Source organism: Narcine bancroftii, chromosome 10, assembly GCF_036971445.1.
Source record: "Narcine bancroftii isolate sNarBan1 chromosome 10, sNarBan1.hap1, whole genome shotgun sequence".
NCBI classification, from domain to species: domain Eukaryota; kingdom Metazoa; phylum Chordata; class Chondrichthyes; order Torpediniformes; family Narcinidae; genus Narcine; species Narcine bancroftii.
Genome location: NC_091478.1, coordinates 64,500,273 through 64,522,521, shown reverse-complemented (window position 1 = coordinate 64,522,521; position 22,249 = coordinate 64,500,273). Strand labels below are relative to the sequence as shown.

The 22,249-nt window shown below is 41.7% G+C and overlaps 1 long non-coding RNA gene across 2 annotated transcripts in view; it reads right to left on the bottom strand.

The window, feature by feature from the left end:
* LOC138744647 (uncharacterized) overlaps positions 1 to 22,249 on the bottom strand; it is an 82,371-nt gene that overhangs the window by 10,788 nt on the left and 49,334 nt on the right. The gene's annotated exons all lie outside the window — the stretch shown is intronic.

Here is a 22,249-nt window from a genome sequence, read left to right as displayed (position 1 = left end):
CACCTCACTGACAAAAGGCAAAGGAGGAAAAACCCAACACCCAACCCCAACCAACCAATTTTCCCTTGCAACCGCTGCAATCGTGTCTGCCTGTCCCGCATCGGACTGGTCAGCCACAAACGAGCCTGCAGCTGACGTGGACTTTTTTACCCCCTCCATAAATCTTCGTCCGCGAAGCCAAGCCAAAGATAGGAGACCTTGATAGGACCAATGCCAGTAATGAGGAAAGTCTTCATCTGTTGTTGGAGTGGGGGCTGATGGTGGGGAGGGGAGGGATAGACTTTTGTTCACTGAATCTCTGTGCAATAACAATTCAATAAAAACTTCCATGGAAAAATACAAAGCTGGGGAAACTTAGCAGGTCATATAATGTATTTTATGTAGCCAAGATAAAGATGCAAAACTTGAGTCCTTCATCAAAGTGTGAACAAAATGTAAGGCAGGCACCTGAACAAAATGGTGGGGGGGGGGGGTGGGGGGAAGGGCCAGGGAGAGGAGCACTGTCCCAAAGGCAGGAAATAATAAGTGGATAAGGGATGGAGGCCACACCAGGGGAAGGTGGGATGTCTCTGTGAATGGAAAGGGAAAGGGTTGGAGACCTGAAGGAAAGAGGACAGAGGGAATGGGAAAGGAGGAAGATCAGGGAGTAGACCAGCAGAAACTAGATAAGTTGATATTAATGCCAACCAGTTGGAGAGTGCCCAGACGGAAGATTAGATGTTGTTGCTCCAATGTACTGTTAAACCAACAATGCCCATAAATTGGCATTTCTACTGTGGATAAAATACTGACCATCTTTCCTTCTTCAATCCACCTCTGCATTTCAAGGTAATTAATTAACCATATGAAAACCCTGGTGAGCTACAGGAAAGATTTGCTTCCAAAATGGTTCAGCCACAACTCTGTAAGAGGTGCTTGAGAGGCCAGGCCACCTGTTGATGCAGCTGATGCACAGTGGGGGGAGCTCTGGTTCCAATGAGGGACCATTTGAAATGCATACCATCAATTGGATGTTGGATGGTTGACAAAGAGGCAGTTTCTGTGCTGCAAGTCTACAACAATAAATAAAAGTGATCAGTTACAATATCATAGCTATGTCCTGTAATTCTGTGATGTATTTTCCTTGCTCTCAACAGGATGCTTACCTGGATCGCGAAAGTTGCTCCTCAACCCCCTCAGCCAGTTAGACTTCTGGAGACTAGGCCAGAAGCTAAGGATGGCTTGGCACTTGCAGAGGGACAGGTAAGAGGCAGATAGCCATCAATTGGCAGCATTCCACAAGGGATCCCATACCTTCTGTGTCACTTTGATTCAAATGTCTTCAACTCAGTCCTCAAATCATTGACAACATTAATTGTGCCGGTTTCCATAGAGATCTGACAGAACAGATTTACTCTGAATGCCTGACACAGGAGAGGCCATTCAGTCTAAAGTAGAATTCATGTTCTCACTCTTGTTTTTGTCCACCAGTGTCCCGCCGTTCTTTTTCACCAACAGCGATATCACCGACCACTTCCTGTAATGGCTTTTTTCCTCTCCTTTTCTCTTGGACCACCCAGAAAAACCTCTCTTTCAAGGCACCTTAAAATCCAAAGCCATTACTCTCTGTCATTCTCCTGGAACACTTTTACCTGCTCCCTCCTGCTAGAGGGTCATAAACTTGAATGAAATAATGGAATAATGGGAGGGGGACCCCAAAAGTCTGTATCAACTGGTGAAAGTGCTCTTCACCAAGAGCTTATATGGATACACCTCTATCTCCTTTATTCTGACTGTGTAAGGTGTTCACAAACTTCTGCCATAATGGCACAGGAGCAGGCCACTTGGCCCATCGAGCTGGCTCTACAATTCAATCAGATCATGCCTGATCTACAAGTAACCAACCCCACTGATTTCTCATCCTCCTTCTTAACCAATATCAGGCTACCTATCTACCTCCACCATCACAATATTCAAAGTCTCTGCTTTCACTGAAGAAAAGTTGCTAAAAGGATGACTCGCCATCTGCAGAGAAACAGGAATAGCCTCTTCCTATTTCTCATCCAGGCATATCCTTGGTCCCTTGAGTATCCAACCCTCAGATCTACCTTGAGGCCTACACCATCTGCCCTAGTGCTGTATGAGCAGAAGTTTCCTCCAGCAAAATACTTGTGGCAAATCATTGTTTGAGATGCCACTATGTGCCCATTCCCCAAACTCCATTCCTCTCTCGGCAAACCTCTGAAAATAACAAATTTTCAGGCTTGAGCCCTTCATTAAAGTATGACAAAATGTCAACAGGTTCCCAAACAAAATGGTGGTGGGGGGGGGGGGCGTTTCACCAGCATTGTGTTTTTATTTTAATCACGTTGAACTCATGCAGTTCATCTTGACTGCAGATATTTGTGTTTTACCTACAGGAAGGATGTGTTGGTTTTGGAAAGGGCACCGAAGAGGTTTATCAGGATGTTGCCCGGTTAGGGGGGATGAGTTATGGGGAGAGGTGGACAAAAGTAGGCTGTTTTCTCTGGAGCTGAGGGATGACTGCACAGAGGTGTATAAAATTATGAGGGTGGACAATCAGAAACCTTTCCCTCAAGAAAAGCATCATTCAGTAGAGAACATGCATTTAAGGTGAGATGGAGGAAGTTTAAGGGAGATGTGGAGGGCTAAGAGCGGTAGGTGCCTGGAAGGGGCATCCAGGGATAGCAGAACGGTTATATGGTTATATGGTTATGAAGGGAGTGGAGGGATATCAGGTGCAAGCAGCAAACCTTTAGTTTGATTTCAACATCATGTTCAGCACTGACACGTGTTATATGAAAGTATATTAAGAGTAACAGGGTGTCTAGGGAGATAAATTGTCCCATTAAAAATCAACGTGGTGTCTTTGTGTCGATCCATGGGGGATAGGTGAGGTTTTAAATGAATATTTCTCATGTCTTTATTCTGCAGAGAAGATCATGGAAGCCGAGAAACTGTAGGAAATGAGTTGTGATTTTGAGTCCAGGGGAGGAGGTGTGGTTGCCTTGGAGTATATTAGGTTGGACAAATCTGCAGGGCCTGATCAGGGGCATGCTCAGTCCTTGTGGGAAGCTAAGGAAGAAAACGCAGAGGCCCTTGCAGAACTCTTTACCAGAGGTAAAGTGCCAGAAGACAGGAAAGTGTCTAATGATGTGTCATGAATAAAAGAGGGCAGCAAGAGAACTACAGGCCAGTGAGCCTGACATCAGTGGTAGGAAAATTGCTGGAGGTGATTCTGAGGGACATGATCTACCAAAGTTTGGATAGGCAGGGACTGGTCAGAGTTGATCAACATGGCTTTGTGCTTGGGAGATGGCATCTCATTACTCTGATAGAGTAAAAAGTCAATTTGGGTTATAATTTCATTTTAAAAATTCAATTAGATTATGCTCAGATAAGATTGAAAGACAAGTCAAATCTAATGAGATTACAAATGATGTGAACTATTTTCAGTGAGGACGGATTGTTTTTTTTTGTCATTTCTACTGTTGTCCAGTTCCTTAGTCAGATGTGAAAGACCCCCCCCCCCCGTAGCTCTCGTGTGTTTCAATCTTGTTTTTCGCTGCAATTGATTTTTTTTTGCAGTTTGTATAAATTCTGCATAATGTTAATTTTGAACTAATACGTCTAAAGTTGCTTTAAATTTCAATTCAGTGTTCACTTTCCTGAACAGATGCCTTTCTATTACCAATAGGTGGAAGCTGAAAAGTCTAAAAATGAAGCAGGTGAGTTTATAATGTATTAAAATAATGTTCTACTGATGCCGGACTCAGATGATCCGTCAGATGAAGTAAGTAGAGCTCCACCAACATTATTAGATAGCCAACACAGAGCCTAAAAATTCTCATTGCAGCAGTCAGGATAATCCTCTCTCTGTGATTCCTATTAAGTTCCAAAACTTTTGCTGCTACCTATTACCCTCCTGTTGTTTTTTTTTTGGATGAAGCGAGCAATGATCAGAACTAAAGAACAGAGACATTTATTTACGTAACTCCAAAAGAATTGCCATGCTGTTTGAAACTGACTTAATCCTGAGTGGAATAAATTTGCACTCGTTCCTGGTATTATAGCCACCTGACAGAACGTTTGGCTCCTGCCCTGTCAGTGGGGTTTTCTGTACGGTTGCACTTCATTCCCATGATAAATCTCCCCAAATGATGTCAAAATTAACAGTTCTTCAACTTACAAAGCAACCAGATTTTGTTAACATTGAAATGGTGCAATTCAAAGGGTCAATAATAAAGCTGCTTTCTTTGTCCTCCGTGAGATGTTTGATCTCCTGCATAAAGTACAGGCTCTCCCACGTCCCTCAACTATTTTCTCCCTTGGAGGTCAAAGTCAAGGTCACTCGGCTACCTCATTCTGGGAACACTCAGCTGTCACATCTCACAGTTTGCTGCTCCCTGCTGCACTAGGGAAGACTCCCAAACTCCATACTGAAGTAATGGAAACCCCATCCCCCTTTCCTTCAAGTGGAGTGAGCACAAGTAGTCTCCTGCATTGCAGACCTCTCCAGAGTGTGGTGATTTCAGAGACTGCATTTGTGCAGTGTTATTCTTTGGAGAGAACTTCCTGTCAACAATCAGAAATGCCTGCCCCTCATCATGAAGGATCTCTGAGCCCCACTCCACCAATGAACATTCTGTGGTGATATGCTACAGGCCACCAGGGGCCACCACCTGACGACCTTGTATATAAAGCCAATTGGAGCTCATGCTCCTCCATTCTGACCAGGGCTTGCACAGAGGCAAGACCTAGCTGTATATATTAGACTATTAAAGCTAGCGTTTATCTTGCACTCTGTCTCATGTGGTTGATGTTAATCATAATACATATACAAAGAACATGCCTGTGAGTTTTGTTCTTATCATAATCACTTTTTTATAAACGGTATAAACCTTGATTAGAAAGGCAGAGGTTAATCAGAGATAGTCTGCATGGATTTATTCAGGGGAATGTGAACTCCATTGCATTCTTTGAAGAGATAACAAAGAGGGTTAATGACAGCAATACATTTAATGGATTTTAGCAAGGCTCCTACATGACAAGTTGGTCAAAATATAAAAGCCCACAGGATCCAAAACTGTCCCACTAACAGTAAGCAATAGGTAATAATTGATTGAAAGCCTGTTAGCAGTGGAGTTCTTCAAGGCTTGGCACTTAGTATATTTTAATGATGCAATCAAAATTGAGGAGATAATCAATTCTTTTTTTAGATAATAAAAAAAACTGGCCTTATGGTGGACAGTAAGAATAACTGTTTTATTAAGGACCATAAGAAGATATAGTTAGTCTGGCCCTTTTGGGCAGTAAAGTGGCAAATGGAATTCGATCCAGAGAAGTATGAAGTAATGCATTTGGGGAGGTGCACCTGAGCAAAGAAACACATAGTAAATGGAAAGATATTCAATGGCGTGAGAAACAAAATGTCCACAGATCCTTGAAGACAGCAGGACAGGTTCATAGGGGTATTAAAAAGCATTTGATATGCTTTGCTTTATTAGCTGAATGTTGAAATATTGGATGAGAGTTTATGCTAGAACTATGTGTAATAATAGGATGCAGGTTGAGGACTCTGCAAAGATCTGGTCATCATATTGCAGAAGGGTTGCAATTGCATTGGATACAGGAGATTCTGAAGATTTTGCCAAGACTGGAAAATTGTACAAATGAGAAAAGTATGCATAAGTTACGGCTGTCTTTTGGAACAGAAGAGGCTGAGGAAGATAGATTTAATTCAGGTTCATAAAATTCTGAGTTGCCTGGAGACGATAATTAGGAAGGATCTAATTCCCTTAACAGAGCGGTCAGAAATGAGAGGGCTTGAATTTAAATATTTAGAAGAAGGGTTAGAGGGAAAATTAGAAAAAAAATGAGGTGGCTGCGGTCTAGGCACAATTCTTGAAAAGGTTGGAAAAGCTGAAACTCTCATCATATTCAAGCAGTTCTTGGAAGTATGTTTGAAAAATATTACAAGGAAAGTTATAGACCATGTGTTGATTGGGGTTAAATTAAGTGGTACTTTTTCAACCAACAATAGGGCAAATAGCCTTTCTCTGTGTTACAGAATTTCTTTTATTCTACAGAGTTCTTGTTTTAGAGAGGCAGACACAAGAATCAACGTTCTGCCTTCCCATCGTGAGTTTGTTAATTTTCACTCACTTCCCTGGTTATAAACTTCCTCTGTCACCTCTGCCTTGCCCCTCAGTCTGCTACCCTTTCTGTCTACAATTTGTAACACCCCACACTTGTGACCTCTCATGCTTTGCCTCCAAGTGGATAGTTTTAATAAGGACAATCAGTTGCTCACCTTTCTTCCTTTGTGGATCATTTCATATTTTTAATCATTCCCACTCTGCATGAATGTACAGGGGTATGAAGGTAAATGGGTGTATTTTGGTGGCTCATGGCCAGAAAGGCCTGTTACTGTGCAGTATGTCAAAATTTTAAAGAAAATTAAAACAAAAATGTTTGTTTTGTGGCCAGTCGTAAAGTGCATGTTTCAGAGGAAAGCTTGAATATTAGCGTGTACAGGGAGTTTACATAATCAAAAAATGTGATTCATTGGTTTAAACTATTCCCACAGCACCCTCTCCTTCATGTCTCAATTAATTTTTAAAAAATATTCTCCCAACACATGTCTAATTCATCCATAATTAAGTTAGTAATAAACATTTCTGATTTCATAAAAATATTGTGTAGCTTTTTTTCATTTAAAAAAAATATTCCTTGGTATTGCAAAGCTTTAAATCCGCGATGGCCAAACCTTTTTAGTTGCAGGCCACATAGAGTAAAATATAAGGAGTCACAGCCCAAACAATGCTGTATTAAACCCAATAGTTTTTAAACAGTTTCAACTGTAAGAAAAACTGTGCTTTTAGACCAGAAAACCCTTGTGTAAAGGTTAAAACCTTGTGTTTATGATTCTTAGTTAATTTTGTGCCTATCTCTTTAAGAGAACTATTATTTGTAGTGTTACAATAGTGACTATGATGTATCTGCCCAGACTAATGGCTCGCACAGACTACAAGATGTGAAGGAAGCATGAGGATAAGAATTTTTTTTTGCATTTTTATATCTCTTTAAGCTTTTGGACCTCTGTGATAGTACAGATTCTATCACCAATGTGTATATGTATATATTGTAGTGTAGGATGATTGTGATTGGCTGAGAGTGTAGCCACACCTACTGGCAGGTCTTAAAGGGTTGCTCCTAGCCAGACCAGGTCAATCTGGACTGGTCGACTTACATGTGATACGCTCCAGTCTTCTAGTTAATAAAAGCCTTGGTTTGGATCAACAAGCCTCTATATATCTCTGTATCTCTATCATACAGAAAATACTTTGTTATTCATCATTATGAAAGTCTTATTGCAAAGCTATGCAAAATGTCTATCAATGAATTGAAACTACATAAAGTAACAGCCACAGAGTTTGATTTGTTGGATTAAAGAGATAGAAATTTGGGATATTGCAGCTAATGCTTTGGAAGATGATACTCTGAAATTAGGATATATTAGAAGAAGGAGTGTCGATTATACCCTGTGCCATCAATAATTCATTTTCTAGTAAAATAACTACATGACACTACCGAACACTATTGACATTATAGTAGTTTATTGATATGCTCATATATTACATATATATTACAGTGGGCACTTCTGTATCTGCTGCTCTTAAATATAATTTAAATTAATAAAATAAAGCTCTTCAAGCCTCTAATTCAAAAAACAGTACAAAATAAAAAGCTGGGTGCAAAAATAAGAACAGGAGAAAAGATCAAGAAAGAGATAAGGCCACCTCCAACATTCCTCCACAACTCTCAGTGAATACAGTTCATGACCCAAGTGCCCACCTTAATGATTATGATGTAACGTGTAAATCTGGAGATAGGCTATTAAAGTTAACAGATTCCTTACAAATCAAACAAACACACTTCCCCTTGACTTCTGTGCAAAAGTATTCGTTTTCCCACTGTATCTGAAATGTTCAGCACTCCCTTGCTATTTTGATCAACTAAGGTTTTTTTTTAAACTGAGGTAAATGTTTTCAGTGATGCAGAACATTACAACAGTCAGTTTAGTAGTTGTTCAAAATGGCAGCGACATCTAGTGTTGAAACTAATGTTCAATATGCATACAATGCAATTTATTTGTTAGAGACAATGTTCTAATGGGCCATATTCCATTTTATTTTTTAAAATTCACCCTGGGCCACTTAAAAATGGGCAATAGGCCTCAGTTGGTCCAGGAGTCTATAGTTTGGCCACCTGTACTTTAAATTAAGTTCTATTCTTTTTTTTATTTAATAAATTTTAAATAATTGCCTTTTTCTTGGTTTTCTAACTGAAGTAGTAGCTACTTTAATTCATTGAATATATTTACTAGTACACATGGAGTTAAAAATGGTGTTTGCTGCCATGGAGAGCGGGGAGCAGAGATACAGCGCTTCCACAGGGTGCAACTGCCCAGTCTGACTTCTGTCAGCTGCACACAGCCTGTAAATGGAACCAAAGGTGATTTTATTTAAAAATCCGGTGGCTGTGGGGTCTGTGCCCAAGATGGCGGCTCCTGTGATTGAAAGCATCCATGAGGGGGTTACAGACTCCAGGGGAGTGGAGGATTGGTGGAGGACACCAGAAAATAGGGAAACCGCTCCCATTTGAAAAGGAGAAGCAGAGAAGACAATCCATGGGACAGTCGGTGACCACGGCAGCAGACCATTGAGCTGAAGAACATGAAGGCAGCAAGCTGTTGACAACTCGAGGCAAGGAACCCACGCAGGCTGCGGGCTGCTGGTGACTGTGGCCAAGGGATTCACACCAGGTGGCGGACAACTGAAGTCTGGCTTGAGACTGGCTGAAGAGGTATCAGGTATTGGAACTGCAATGTGAGAAGGTGCTGAGGGTGCTGAAGGTTTTCTGATTGCATTGGAGGTTCGGATCTGGAGCTCGGGTTGCTGATGGTTAAGACTGGACACTGTATGGCTGCAGAGACTGGTGCTGGAGGCGAATCCACAGGCACCCAGGGGCTCTGAGGTGCTTCTCTTTCTCTGACTCTAAGAGGCGGTTCAGGCAATTTCTGCCTATGGCGAATCTGTTGGCCCTACGACAGATGAAAACAAGTTCCATGTAATATGGTACTGTCTTTATTTTATTACATGATAATACAGGAATCTTGAACCTTGGATAAATGCCTAATCCTGTTATATGTTTTCATCATTTTGTTGTACCTTTAATTGTGTCAGTCTTTTGGATATCCTATTGCACTGGGAAGTTAGAGATGGGGCAAAGTATTATTCTTTTGCTTAACGCAAATTTATTTGAGATCTTTCTATTTTAGGTGATGGTCCTGATGCTGGAGGAAGACAGGTCAAAGATAACAAGACTAAAGTTACCAGGTACTAGCCGCACCTCCTTTAGCTCAGCGATGCATCCGACACATGGTGTTTTTTGGTGGCATTTTATTGAATTAATGCTTTCACTTTCTACCAATATGTAGATTATCCAGTAGATTATTTCCAGTAATATCACAATAACATTTTTATGTGCTGGTCACTGACGCTGACATTTGAAATTTGAAGTATGTCTCAAAGTGCTGGCGAGGGTCAGTGGCTCACTTGTTGCTCTAACATTCTATCACGGGCACACAGTCACATACGTTGATTGACCGTTTTTACTCATTGATGCTATCTGACTTGCTAAGTAACTCCACCATTTCTTAGTCTTCAGAATTGTTCCTATTAGGACCAGTGATAAAGTCTTCTCTCTGTTAGGTGGGTCAGTAGGCTCATTCTCAGACCCACACTTAGCAGCATCAATCTAGATCATCGATTCTCAAGGTGGGGCATGCACCCCACCGGTGGGGCATGGGGCATAAGAACATTTTAGTGGGGTGCAGGAATATTTTGGGAAATAATTAAAAAGTTGTTTTGAAAAAATAAACTCATTTTGTTGGTGGGAAAGATGTGACTTGACAACACTGTCAGTACAACACAGTTGTGGCAACTTCCAAGTAAAATCACTTGGTTCTTTTTATTTTCATAACATGTGTTTTTTGCTCTTCAGGGCTGTTAGTGATTTGCTACAAGCTAAGAGAAACGGACTGGAAATTACAAAATGTGGAGATTTAAGATTGAAACTAACAAAATTAGTCCCTCAAATCAAAAAATCTTCAGCCAATGTCAAGGGTGAGGTTCCCACTGAAGTGACCACAATTGTTGAATGTGTGTTTGAGATGGTTGACATATTGAAGCAGTAATTGAATAGAAATACATATTCCAATGTATTCCCAACCTTAATTGGATTGAAATACACTTGCAGTAAATTATTTAATTAAAATTTCTTGAATATATAATATTTTTCCACTAATGGTGGGGCATACGTTTTTTTGGAAAAATTGAAGTAGGGCCTAGGGCAAAAAAGGTTGAGAACCACTGCTATAGACAGGAGAATGCTGTTTTGTTGAGTTGTTACTGATACAATCAGTTGATAAATAAATTTGAACTTGTAAATGATTCTCTCTGTCTTTTCTCTGATTGCCTGTCTAGGCTCTCTTTTTTTTCTCTCTGTCAATCTGTTTCTTTTTCTCTCTATCTCTTTGTCAGCCAATATGTTTCTCTTTCTCTCTCTCTCTCTTTTTCTCTCTCCTTTCTCATCAGTTTCCTGCATTTTCCACCAATCAGCATTGATTTTGCAGGGTTCATTCTTCCCTCTTTCTACAGCCACCATTATCAGTGTTAACCCAACTCTAATATCTGTCCCCTAGTTTTCATGACCTGGGTGAAACAAGAGTGGAAATTATGTTCCTTTAGGAAAAGGAACTTTTTTTTCCCACTGAACTATTTGACTGCTGCCATTAATGTTTTGAATATTTTGTTGCAGTTCTGAGGGTGGAGTCCTGGTCTGGATTGCAGAAAATATGAGCAGGTTTATCTCTCTGCACATTGATAGCCCAAGACTTCCTAGAGGTGCACCTGATTCTGAGAAAAGTGCAGAGGTAAATGTCTCCACTTAAACAATGATCATTAATAGATTAGAATCAGAATCTTAATTTATTGTGAACAAGCCATGAAATTCATTGTTTTGTGGCAACATTGTAGTGAAAACATTCATATAAACCACCTTACAAAAATAAATAAAAATAGTGCATGAAAAGTGAAAGTCAGGCAGTGTCAGGAATCTGATGACAGTGGGGAAGAAGCTGTGCTCGTCTTCAGGCTCCTTTACTCTTTTCCTAATGGTAGCAGAGTGAAGAGGGTCTTTGAGGATAGAGGCTCCTTTCTTAACACCCCACCTCTTGTAGATGTCCTGAAAGGAGTGGTCTGGTGCCCATGATGTCGCAGGCTGAGTTAACAACCCTCCGGAGTTTTTTCTTATTCTGAGCGTTGGTGCCTCCATACCAGACAGTGATGCAACCAGCCAGAATGGTCTCCAGGGTACACCTGTAGAGGTTTTGAGAGTCTTTGGTGAAGTACCGAATCTCCTCAAACACCTCACAAAGTATAGGCACTGGTGAGCCTTCTTCTCGATTGCCTCGAAATGCAGGGTCCAGGAAAAATCCTCGGAGATGTTGACACGCAGAAATTTGAAGTTCTTGCCCTTCTCCACTACTGAGCCCTCAATGAGGACTGGTTCATGTTCTCCTGACTTCCTCCTGAAGACCACAATTGTTTCCTTGGTTTTGCTAACATTGAGAGCAAGGTTGTTGGTATGACCCCACTCAATGAACCTGTCTATCTCCCTACTGTATGGTTCCTTGTTGTTTGTGATTCTGCTGACATTGCATGCCTATTAGCATGTTTATAATGCATTTTGTTTTATGTCAGCATTTCGTACAATCTTTCTCCTATTCCAAGATTTCCAACCCATGGCAACATGCACTATCCCATTCATCCATAACCTCTGTGCTCATTAATCTACTTAGGTTCCCTGTTAAAAAAAGACTTAAAATTCCCATCCTTGTCTGCAAAGCTGTTGCCTATTTCAGTAGTATAATGTCTACCAGCCAACAATCCTTTGAGATCTCTTGCATGTCCCATTTTTGCCAGTCCTTTGATTGGTGACCATGCTTTCTGATGCTTCGACCCCAAAGTCTGGAATTCCTTCCCACAACCTCGCCACTTCTTTTCACTCACCACATTACTTAAAACCTGGATGGTCACCTATAATAATATTTTGATGCCTTATTTTGTTTGCTTTTGATCTTGTAAAGAGCCATTGTGCATTTTACCATTAAATGCATCACATGACTAAACTTTGTTGAAGGTGATACACATCCATACCAAATTGAAGAATTTTTTTCTATTAGAATTGTTACGGAGAGTTATCGTTGTTACACTAGGGAAGAAGAATGGTGGACTGAAGGAAATGATTGGTGAGGGACTATTAGATGGAAGCACATTTAATCAGAGTTTGGAATATCATGCAGAAATACCTTACAATATGGACAGAGAAGAGAGAGCTTGTATCTTATTCATTGGGTGAGGGGAATGGGTGTTAGCAAATGTCAAGATTGTAAAATTCTATGTAATAGAAGCATGGATATTATTCGGAAACTGTGTACAACAATGGAATAGAGTTTGGGATTCAGAAGTAAGTTAATTTGCTTTAGAATTTATGCCTGCCCATGTCTGTCTTTGTTCATATTCTACCCTTTGTGCACCTCCCTGAATCACCAATATTTCTTTTTACTCTCCATCTAAATATGGATTCACTCAGCAACATAAGGAAGCAGAACTAAGCAAAGGTAAATATTTATCTTGAATTCAGTCCAACTGACAATTGATTTACTTGCATTGTGGTCTCAGAAACCAGTGGTTGTGGAGACGGAACTGGATTTCTGAAAACAAAAAATACACCAAAATGCTGGAGGAACTCAGACTGTCTTTATGCATCCATAGAAAATTGCTGACATTTTGGGCCTGAGCCCTTCTTCAAGGAATAAGCAAAGATAAGCAGAATGAACATAAAAATCAGGAAATCTCAGAATACAGACAGTGCTGGCGGTGGAGGGGGAGGGGTCCAGACCAACAAAAGGTGTTCATTGCATACAATAAGGGGAGAGATGAGAATTGATTATGTCTGTGTGAAAGGAGGTAGGGAAAATAGAGAGAGACAGAGCGGGGGAAGGTGAGCCTCCACTCCCACGTGCCACAAGGACAGGATTCCTCTTGTCCTCACCTACCACCCCACCAGCCTCCGCATCCAACACATCCTCCTCCCCATTTCTGACACTACTCCCCATTACTATATGATCCCCCCCCCCCACATTAGACACATATTCCCCTCTCCTCCCCTCTCAACCTTCCGTAGGGACCACTCCCCTCTGTGATTCCCTTGTCCACTCCCTCCTCACCATTTGTCCCCTTAGTACCTACTGCAGAAGAGACTGCAGGAGGTGCTCCAACTGCGCCCACACCTCCTCCTCACCACCATTTGGGGCCTCAAACTGTCCTTCCAAGTGAAGCAACATTTCACGTATATCTACAGAACTGCATCCAGTGCTCCTGTTCTGGCCTCCTCTACATCAGAGAAACTGGACCCAGACTGGGAGATCATTTTGTTGAGCACCATAGTGTGGATCTCCCAGTGGCCACCCATTTCAATTCCCCATCCCATTCCATTGCTGGCATGCCTGTCTGTGGTCTCATGTACTGCCAGACTGAGACCACCTGAAAATTGCAAGAACAACACCTCATCTTCCAACTAGGCACCCGACCAGATGGCATTAATATCGATCTCTCTGGCTTTTGTTAAACACACCCCCCCATCACTTCTTCCCCCATCGCCTTCTCCCAGTTCTGTCTCTCTCCCTATTTCCCTGTCTCCTTTCACACAGGAATAATCATATCCAATTAACACCTTTTGTTGGTCTGAATTCATCCCCCAGCTGGCACTGCCTGTATTCCTGTTTTTTGCTTATTCTTTGCTTATTCCTTGAAGAAGGGCTCAGGCCCAAAATGTCAGCGATATATCTTTGTCTCCTATGGGCTCTGAAAGACCAGCTGAACTCCCCTAGCATTTTGGTATGTTTTCACTACGATCTCAGTGTCTGTAGACTTTCATGTTTCTCTCTGAAAGTAACTGCATAATTAGATTCAAGTTCAGAATATGGTAGAAAAATGCTCTTTGAATGACATGTTGTTCTATATTAATGGTATCCTTGCTTTGGTAATTCATTTATTTACAAGTACTTAAACATTAAACAATGGATCTGAACTAGTCCGGTCAGTGGCAATGTCTTAAGAACAGAAGAACAAGAAGAAGTGGTGTGCAAGTGGGCCATTTGGCCCAATTGAGACTGCTCTGTCTTTCAGTGAGACCATGAGAGATCCTGCAGCTTGTTCACTTTCCAGCTACGCTCCCACTTCCTCTGATTCTGTCCAAAAACTTCAAAACCTTAACCCTGAATATCCTCCACACCTGAATGACCACCACCCTCTGGAGTAGAATTCTGAAGATTTATGGCCCTCTGTTCAATATACAGAAAAACAAACTAATTCCCAACAAAGGGGATCAGAAGCCTTTCAGTGATTTGTGGCAAATAAGACTGTTGTTGATCTTTCACAATTTCCTGCACTGACTCCATATCCCATCATTCCCTAAATATCTAAAAATCTATTAATCTCTATCTTGAATATACTCAGCAATTGTAGCTCCACTGATCTCTTTGGTAATGTTCCGGGTATCTGACCCTCTATTTTTGGACTCTATCCCCTGTCATTAGGTACCCCAGCCACGAAAAAAAATATTGTTTCCACATTGATATTTTCAGGCCTCTTCAAAATTGAATCCTTTTTAACAAGACAATTTCTCATGCTTCCAACCAGCAGGAGCCTGTTTAATCCTTCCTCACAGAACAAACCCACCCCAAAATCAATCTATTAACTCTTCACTGTGCTCCCCGTCAAAGGTTTATGCACCCATGGGCAGGTAATCCAGATCTGTACACAGTAATCCCAGGGGAGTTTCACCAGGGTCCTATGTGATTGAAATAGTACCCTTGTACTCAGACACTTCTGCAATAAAAGGTGACGTACCTTTTATCTTCATTAAACTTTCAGAGTTGCTGAGAATATTCATACTGCTGAAAATGCGTGAATCCTCTCAATAAGGAGATCCGGTGCTGCAAGAATCCACCAGTTAGACGTAGCAGCCCAAATTAATGATCTCTCTCTTCAGGGAAAAAGTTTTCAGCATTTATTTCAGTTTAACAAATGAATATTCTTGACTTTTGAAGAGCTGAAGAATCATTTGTCCTTCTCTCTTCCCCTCCTCAATTTTCATCCCTTGCTGTTCAAGGCATCAACCTTTGTGGAAGATCTCCAGGAGCGCTGGTGGCTTTTCAAAGCCAACCCTTCAAAAACTGTGTGTTCAAGGATTGGTGAACTATTTCACTGTGAGAGTAGAACTTGATCCTGCCAACGCCAACATTAATGCATTTATACCTTCTAAAGTTCAAAGATCACATTTATTGTCAGTGTACATACATGACATCACATACAACCTTAACAGGGTGAGAGAAAAAAAAATCAATGGTGCAAAAGTAAGAGTTCTTAAATGAGTTTGTTGTTGAGGAGACTGATGGTGGAGGGGTAGCAGCTGATGGTGTGAAGCTTGTGGCATCTATAGTCCTTCCCTGATGGCAGCAGCGAGAACAGGGCATGTGCTGGGTGGTGTGGATCCTCCAAGTAACTGAATAGCAATCGGAAATGGGAACTCTGGCTGATTGTTTCTCCCTTCTCCAACCTGGAGTAATAATTCTTAAGTAGGCTTACTTTCATTGACAGATTCAAAGGCACCCCCACCTGCTGCAGATCTAGCTCCAACTCCGGCTCTGATTCCAGCTCCAGCTGCACTGGCTTCAATTCCAGAGAAAGCTCCAGGTCCAGTTCCAGTCAACACTCCAGCTCCAGAGCCCCAATCATCAAGTCAACCATTGGTTGGAGAAGACACGTCAGATCAGCATCATCAGTAAGCTCATTATCATAAACAAAAAAAAACTTTGGCTATTCACACGAATGAAGTTTCATGCTATTAAACCTCCTTTTCCACTGGCACCCTGTCCCAGAAATTAACTGGGAATATACTGGGACAAGGTCCAGTGGAAAAGGAACACTGTCTGAACGCTGGCGTCAAATGATGTAATTTCACACTGGGGATGAACCACCTCTACCCCTACTCATGTCCCCAGCATTTGCTGATGCCGGCGTGCTGATAAAACCAGTGGAAAAGGGACAGCAAAAAGACACCCTTTTCTATTTGAAGGTAGATCACTCCGATCTCCAGGGATGTGTTATGTTTACTGGAAAAGCAATTAGTGTCCCAGTAACGGGTAGCCCAGTGGAAATGACATAAAGGGCTTCCTATCCCAGGACACTGCATAGCCAATTAACTGGGATGCCAGTGGAAAAGGGGCTATAAACTAGTGTTCATAGTTAACAGGGAATCAAACTCACTATCACTTTGCCACAAGATGCACAATGGTGTTTCTATAAAATACTGATTGAACAATTTGGGTCCAATGCTGTGATCCACTTTGAGATATCAACACATTTTTTTCTGCCTTGGGCAGAAAAATGTAATGCACAAGGAGTTGACACTGTGCCTTGTAAAAGGCTGCCTCAGAGGGGAGGTAGAAATAGATCAGGAGCTGCTGTTAATGCCACTGCCTCACAGATCCAGTGCCTCAGTTTTGAGGGTGGCACAATGGGCATAGCGGTTAGCTCAATGCTGTTAAAGCGCCAGCGACCGGGGTTCAAATCCCGCACTGCTGTACGTAAGGAGTTTTAACATTCTCCCCATAACTGCGTGGGGTTTCCCTGGGGACTCCGGTTTCCTCCCACCATTCAAAATGTATGGGGTTGTAGGTTAATCACGTGTAATTGGGTGGCAAGGGCTCATGGACTGGAAGGGCCTATTACTGAGATGTATGTCTAAATTTAAAAAAAATTAAATTAATCCTGACCTGAAACTCTCTCTGTGTCAATGTGGTTTTCTACCAGGCTCTCCAATTTCCACCCATATTCCAAGAAACATGTTGGTAGGTTATACGAAGTTGCTCCAAGTTTAGTAAAGTATGAAAGGGGAGTTGATGAATACATGAGAGAGAATAAATGTTGCTACTGGGAAATAAGGGGAGAGAAAAATCAATTTGTCACAAATTGATATGGATATTGTTGCCCTACATTCTCCTGTGTCACACTAAGTAAGGACATGTCATACTCCATGACACAAATCTAAACTTTTGCATACTGTTGAAACTGGAGTCAGTCATAAGCTTTTCAAGACTGTCCACAGTTCAGTCAGATCCTTTCCCCTTGAAACTCTTAGCTATTCAAAGCCTATCAATCTCAATCATGCAAATTTCATTTGATCCATCAACTATAAGTCTTGAGAGGTTGGAATTCTAGACTTTAGTCCACTCTATGTATGGAAAAACAATCTCCCGAAGTTGCTCTTGAATGACTACTCTACTTTTTAGATTATTCCTCCATGGAATTAAAGGTCCCACAGAGGAGTTGTTTCTCTAATCCTATCTATCAAATCCTTGTGGTAGTCTATCACCTCCATCAGGTCAACCCCTCTGTGCAAACTCCTCGAACTTTAAACTTGAACCAATGTTTCTAACAGAAGTAGCAACAAGTTGCTTGTGGTTTGTGGAGCATAAACCATGGGAAAGTTCATCATTTGTGCACTGATAATTTTTCCAAAGAAGATACACAAGCATAATAATTTAATCCTCATTGACCTGGAATGTTTTGTTGATATTTATCAATTTTAAGTTATCTTTCCAAAGCTAAGGCCATCTTTACAATAATGCAGCAACATCAGTGGCTATAGTCTTGTGACACACCAAAGGACAGCTATTAAAGTGTTGCCAGCAACTTGAAACCTTCTTGAAGGATCATTAATATTTCGCTTAATCTCCAATAGTCAATTAGTTTTCAATTATATTTTTTTCTCTTCCATTTCACTATGGCAGCTGCTGAATCTTGATCCAGTGCTCTCTTGATTGTGCTATTTTCTCCTCTATTCCCATCTTGTGCTCTCTTTCTTGCTGTTGCCAACAGCCTCAGATGTGCCTCCGAGTCCTTCTCTGCTCAGAGCCTTTGATGCCTTTTACCCACTGCCTTGTCCTGTCGCCAGCACGTTGCTCTTCCCTGGAACTGTCTGTGGCGATGGAATGGTGGAGTGCTTTTATCTTACAGGGTCAAGGATGGAGGAGGTGGAGTGCTCAGCTGGTTTGTGCAAGGACTCAGAGGGGTATTTCCACAACCTGAAGAGAAACCAAAGCCAATCAGTGATCCATCTGAGGTCACCACTGCTCCTGAGGAGACAAAGGAGGTAGGTCTGTTCCCACACCATATGGTTGGCTGTGTGTGAGGGAGAGAGCTGACTGAAGCCACACACTGAGAGCAAATGCCACTATTATCTGACACATACTGCTGAAGACAAAGTACAGCCACACATCTTTATTAGCTAAGAGTCTAATATTATTGCACTGGAAGTTCTTCTATTATGCAATTGATGAAAGTCATCAATTTCTTCATCAAATTGGAGAAAATCAAATACACATTAAGAGTGTCCACCATGAAATTTTTTCATAAATGGCAACCCTTCAGACATTATTTCTTGGAATTATGAGTGCTTACGGAGTACATATTTCTTGTGTGATGTATGTTTGAGCATAATTGGTAATATTCTGATAATACTGTCAGCCCAAACAGCCAAGGTGGTCAGAGAGTGGGGTGGGGGGGGGGGGTGGGGGGGTCCTGTGTGTGTGAATTTGAGGGTGTATGTGATTTTTCTCCCTTTTTTTGTTGCTTACATTCTCTAATGTTTTAGTTATATTGGGAGAGCATTTATTTACTTTTATATTGATGTACACATGTGTTGGCTTTTCTGTTAAAAAAAAGGGGGGGGAAAGTAAATCTATATAATATGAACAAAATTGTTTTGATATTCAATAAATATATTATGGATAGAAAAAAATGTTTTTTTTTTTAAAAGTACAGCCATACACATTGCAGTATACATCCAGTTATCAACTCTTCCATTATAGAAGTATATGATGGAATTCTCATTCCTTTCAAGCACTGGAAGTAGAGAACATCAAGAATAAAGTAGTGTAGCTCCAGGTTTACATTCAATAGCTCCAAAGACAGAGTTACCATTTTCTTAGTTTTAAAAGAACCAAAAATGAAATGTTATCAATTCCCTTATACTGATCTTAACACAGAAGGAGGTCATTTGGCCAATCCCTTCTCCTTGTGAAGTAATCATATTAATCAATTCCCCTTTCCTCCTCTCCCTGGACACATGCCAATTTGCATTTGTCATCAATCTATGTTAAGAGTCCATTTTTAGTAGCAAGTTAACAATAAGGGCAGCTAATTTCCCAGCATCTGTTTTGCGGACACAAATGATCAGTTCTGAGCTGAATTAACTGTGGCGTGATACAGTTCCCCACAATAATATTTCCATTTCTATGCCTTTTCCTTTTTAAATACAGCAGTGGATCAGGAGGATTATTTTGAAATAGCTGGTAACTAATGATCTCTTCACCAACCCTTAATCCATTAATATGATATCAACAAATTTACTATGATCTATCACACGTCTCTTCGTATTGTCCATTTACTGCAGATGTGGGTAACAGAATGAAGACTGAGGGACAAAGTGGGATAACTAAGAGAGAAAGAAAAGGAGAGATGTATAAGAAGGAAGAAGGAACTTTCATCAGCTTCATTTCTGAAACTAGCAATATCCTATTCTGTCTTCTTTTCTTTGGCTTGGCTTCGCGGACAAAGATTTATGGAGGGGGTAAAAGTCCACGTCAGCTGCAGGCTCGTTTGTGGCTGACAAGTCCGATGTGGGACAGGCAGACACGGTTGCAGCGGCTGCAGGGGAAAATTGTGGAGGGGGAGGACGTGGACCTGTCCTCGGGCCTGCGCAAAGGAGCTTTTAGGTGGAGTGCAGTGTGCGCAGTACTGGCCCCACCCTTTACACCCATGGTTCGTGTGCCGTGGCCAAGCAAGCTGGGACGTGGCAGCGAGGTCCTTGAGTCGTAGGTTTTATATCGGAGTGGCCTTCTCCTATGCGGGTTTCTTACCCGGGCTGGAGGGGTCTGCCTCCCCTCCTAGGTCGGTCCATACTGCCCGGACCGGGGCCGAGGCCGCCGCAGCTCTCCCTGTGCCCGGACTGGGGCCGCCGCCTCCAACTCTCTGCCCGGATCGGGGCCTCCGCCTGCCTCACTCGACCGAGGCCGGGGCCGCCGTCTCCCCCTTGCTCCTGCCCGGATCGGGGCCGCCGCCGCCTACCCTTTGCCCGGACCGGGGCCGGGGCCGCTGCTGCTCTCCCTGTGCCCGGACTGGGGCCGCTGCCTCCCACTCCCTGCCCGGACCGGGGCCTATTCTGTATGACAATAAGAAATGTCAGCATTTATTGATCGTTTTTAGCTAAATCTTTCAATTTCTGATCCAGGAACCTGCAAATCCACAGAAAGAAGAACCGCCCATTGAAACAAGTGAGTTAATGGAAATTACTTGATTGTTGTTAGAATCAGTTTATTGTTGCTCATTATTACAGCAAAGACTCAAAAATTACACTGGGCTTTTTTCCATCACACTCAAGGTGATTACATAGAAACTACATTAGACAGGCAGTACAGTATTTGATTCTCTGTGTGAACAATGGACCTAATCCTGCTTCTATGGTTTCTATGGTTCATTATTCCATCTTTGCTTTGAGATTAATATAAAGGTCAGCAATGATAAAACATAGACAATAAGTGCAGGAGTAGGTCATTGACCTTTAAGCTTTCTCATCGTTTGATATGATCATGGCTGATCATTCATTTTAGTATTCCATTCCCGTTTTCTCTCCAAATTTTGACCCCTTTTACATTAAGGCATATAATTATCTCCTTTCTGAATACATTTAACCACTTGTTCTCATCTTATCTTCCTCCTGTGGTTGAGAATTCAACAGGTTCACCTCCCTCTGGATGAAGAATTTTCTCCTGCTGTCAGGTCTAAGTCCCATGTCCTGAGGCTGTGACTCTTCCATCATTGGGAGCAGGTTCTGGTCTCTCTCATCTTGTCAGAAATGTTATATGAACACACAGAAATGCCGCAACAGTGGCCACCCACTTCGATTCCCCGCCCCAATCCCATGCTGCCAGGTCTGTCTGTGGTCTCATGCACTGCCAGACTGAGACCACCCCTAAAATGGAGGAACAACATCCCATCTTCCATCTGGGCACCCTTCAACTGGACGGCATTAACATCAACTTCTCCATTTTCCATTAAGAAACCCCCCCTTCATCTTCCTTCTCATTCTGCCTCTTTCCCTCTTTCTTCTCTTTCCCCATTGCCATTTTCCAAGATTAACTTTGCATCCCTTGACACCCTTTATATATCAGAGACTGAGCCTCCTGTTAGGTAGTGAACTCCAAATATTCACTGCCCTCTGGGTGAAGAAATATCTTCCCATCTCAGTCAGTCCTGAAAGGCTGACCACTTATTTTGGAATAGCTGGTAACTAAGGATCTCTTCACCAACCCTGAATCCATTAATATGATATCAACAAATTTACTATGATCTATCACACGTCTCTTCATATGGTCCATTTACTGCAGATGTGGGTAACAGAATGAAGACTGAAGGGACAAAGTGGGATAACTAAAAGAGAAAGAAAAGGAGAGATGTATAAGAAGGAAGAAGGAAACACATTTTGAATTAATAACAATTCATATCATTTTCACGTTCTAACTTATTCAGCAGGCTTGGGGGGAAATTTAATGATGCTCAGACAGAGCTAAGCACAACATCAATAAGAACGAGTTATGTAATAACCTCCAGCAAAACTTTGGCCATTCACCGACAGCATGTTTGAGTGGTGATGCTTTTTCCTTCACTGCCTCACTTAGAGCATAAGCAATGGCGTGGCTTAAAGCTGATAGGTCTGTTTCTTTGCTCTAAGTACCATGTGGTACAATGTATGTGTTTGGACTGAGTAAGAGACATTGATTTTATTGTCAGAGATTGAGCCAGAAATTAAACCTCAGCAAGAAGCTGAAATGAAGCGGGAAGTTGTCATAATTGAGGCTTCTGAAGGGTCCGCTGATCAACAGACAGAACCATCAGCAAACTCTGAGCCCACAGTCCCAACTGTTGAAATGCTTCACTCCTCTGCTAGTGGCAGCAGGTAAAAATGTACCCTCTTTTTTTAGTGGGGGGGGGGA